Genomic DNA, 3,546 nt, shown 5'->3' with positions numbered 1-3,546 from the left:
CTTTTTCTTTGATATGTGCATATTGTTGGTATATATGTTATGGAGGGGGATATGTATAGGATCTAGGTTGTTATACCATAGAGGACCAGTATACCCTAGATCCGTGAATTTGACTTACTGATATTGTGGTACCCATATTATATATATATGGATTTTTCTATGATGATCAGGATATTGTCATGCATTATGATTGCATTCTGTGCGATAGTCGACTCCATTATTGTTGAGCACATCGCCAGTTACATGGATCTGCACACACCACCACTCATGGGTTAGTGGTCGATTCAGGCAGAGTGTGTTGCAGCAGGGACTTTGTTTGGCTCCGTTGGTCCGCTCATGGGTAGTGTGACGCAGCGTGATAGCCGGCAGAGATTCCTCCCCGTCATCGTGTACCGGGAGATGAGAGCATTGCGCTCCCCCATTTATGATTTGGGGTAGGAGGATAGGTGTACTCCGACAGCATCCCGTCCACTCGGTCACTCATCAGGAGCAATGACGACAGAGTGCACGGTTGTCACAGCCCTACCCACTCGGTCTCACTATTTATATGTGAGATGACTGACTGGCGTCAGAGGTGACTAGGACGCATCATACGCATTGATGCATTTATTTATTGTGATTGTGTTTGCTGCATTTGTTTGCTGCATTTTGGTTGGATGAATATGTTTGACATGCATACAGGATTTAGAACACTTTCGGTTTGACGACCCTTTTGTTCTGGATAGGAGTTCCTGGTGAGTACAGCTTCCTCAGTTACCTTTTAGTTTTGCATCTTTCCTATATATATGATTAGGAAGTTGTATTCCATGTTTATTGCTGTTAGATATATCTTACAAGGCATGTCTATTGGTATTCGCTGAGTTGTTGAACTCACCCCCGTGGACTCTATATTTTTCAGGTACCAGATTGTTTATGGAATCGCTTGGAGTATCCTACCTGCTGATCCCCACATCACATCAGAAGACATGTCTCCGCCTTCTTGTTTATTTTATCTTGGTATATGATATGTGTGTTTTTGGCTTGGTGTGTTCCGGTTTTGTTTTCGGAGTATTGTGTCGTTGTGTGGTGTAAGCCTAGTCGGCTAGCAGTGTGTTGTTTTGTTTTGTATGAGCTTGTTTTTATGTATTTCTGCTGTGTTGGTTTTGGTTTCAGCTGAGTGGGCTGATAAAAATATATATAACTGCGTGGTTGTTGTTATGTTTGTCCAGCCGTGTAGGCTGAGATTATTAACTACGTGGTTGTGTATACATTCCAGCCGCATGTGGCTGATGTATATTGTGTCTGTAGAAATGCTTCAGATTGTCACCCGTACAGGGGAGGTGCTGTCGAAATTTCTTCGGACAGGGACACCCCCGGGGCGTGACAATTTAGTGGTATCAGAGCAGGTATACGATACTTGCTATGTGTTCTGGATTTTTGAGATTTATCTGATACCAATTTATTTGGTATCATACTCGGTTTACGAGTCTTATTTTCCTGTGTTTCGGATTTCGTGTTTTAGTCTTCTCGTTGTGACTTTTCGGGTATTGGGACCTGGCAGCAGCAGGAAATCTCCAAGCTATAGAAGGTATGTTGGTATACTGTTATCCTATCTTTTTGTTAGTATATGCACTGTTGACTATTACAATTATGACATGTATTAGCACTCTTTACTAGTACCTGTCTAGTTGATATAGCGTATATTTTATGTATTAGGTAAACCACTGATGATGATCGACCTTGATAGAGATTAAGGGTTACAGTTTCTGGTGATTTATCATAGCATACACCAGTAGTTTTTAGCTTCTGTTATTACTAGTTGGTTAGCAGATTGAGGCACATGCCAGCTTCTGCTATTATTAGCTGGGTAGTGGATAGTATCTATATCTTATGTTGACCTAGCCAGTAGTATATCATTTTATCTTAATTAATTTCATCAGTAAACATTGATTTACTCTGGTTAGATCGGTCAGTAGAAGACTGATTTATGTTTGTTGACTTGGGTAGTCATAGATTGATATACCTTAGTTGCTTGTGAAGGATTAAGGTATTCTTGATTAGTTAGTAGATGACTGATTTAGTTATATTGGTCTGAATCAGTACAGGGATGTCATATTCTATTCTTAGAGGTTCGAATCTTTAGATTGTTTGTGCTTAGATAGGTATCTAAAGCACATCTGAGTACATGACTCGTACTGACGTGGAAAAGACTGAATTAGTCGTATACCGTTATCGGTTTGGTCAGTCTATAGAGGATCGATGTATCCTACTCCATGTGGACTTTTATTTTAGACTGGATGTACCTAGTTGGATAACATAGAAAGTAACATATGGAATATCGGGTTGATTGGATTAAATATGCTAATTCTGCATATCTATGTGGTGTATATATGATTATTATGTGTTGTAGGAGTGTTATGATGGACGGTCTAATTGCATGTAGTGGGTGTATACTTTTCCAGTTATGATTGTTGTGGGTTTCTAGTAAATTATACCCGAGTGGTCTGATTATTTTATTGGAGGTATTTTGTCGATTTAGTCTGAGTTGTGATGTGAACATATGTGTTCGGTGTAAGATTCGAGGTATCTTGTGGATTATATTTGATTTATGGGTACACTTGTGTCTATTAGACTTTATTGGAAGTATTAAGTGAGTATACTAATTAGGTATGTGTTGTGAGTATTATTGGAGGTGTATTGTTGATTATATCCATATTGATATATGCACACGGGTCCGGTATGCATTGTAGGAGGTATTACGATGATTTATACCTATGTTGTGAGTATGTTTGGTGTGTATTAATTGGAGGATTATGTCGATCATACATATGTTGTGTGTGCACGTGTGCTAGGTGTATGATTGGTAGCATCATGATGATTCTACCTATGTTGAATGTAGAATGTGAGTGTCTACATTATGTTGTTGGTTATATTACCCTGTCAATTAATTCTCCTATTAGTGGATGATTGATCCACTGGGATGTTGAGAGAGTTGACAAATGATTTGATATATTTACTGGGTGGTTATACCTTTGACTACCCATAGTGACCTGTGGTAGAGTGACCTTGTGCAGTCTCTGGCTAGATGGTTGGGTGCTTTGGGCACTTATGTTTGTTTGTGGTAGAGCGTAACTCCCACATATTTTGGATTGCTTGTAGCGGAGCATTGCTCCCATATTTATTGCAGATACATATTTCGGATTATTTGTGGGGGAGCGTTGCTCCCACATATTGAGGATTTCTTGTGGTAGAGCGTTGCTCCCACATATATGGTGTTTTCTGTGATGGTGCGTTGCTCTCACACTGGTGGATCTATTCTTTGGTGATTTATATTGTTGGTGATTAGATTTCAGACTTATTGTCAGAGATCTTATGGATAGGAATGTCTGTGATACGGATGTTATGTGTCTTGGGTTTTGCCATTTAGGCTTACCGTGCCTTAGGTGTTTTCAGGGACTCGATGATTCTGGTATTCCGAGGATGTTTGGATCGGTTTCCATTGTCTTTGTTGACGATGTTGCGATTTATTACGGATCCGAGGTGAGTCACGTACACCACCTTTGCTTA

The sequence above is a fragment of the Zingiber officinale genome, chromosome 8A (assembly GCF_018446385.1).
Source record: "Zingiber officinale cultivar Zhangliang chromosome 8A, Zo_v1.1, whole genome shotgun sequence".
NCBI classification, from domain to species: Eukaryota; Viridiplantae; Streptophyta; class Magnoliopsida; order Zingiberales; family Zingiberaceae; genus Zingiber; species Zingiber officinale.
The sequence above is the reverse complement of the archived record's forward strand: the minus strand, read 5'-3'. Positions refer to the sequence as shown.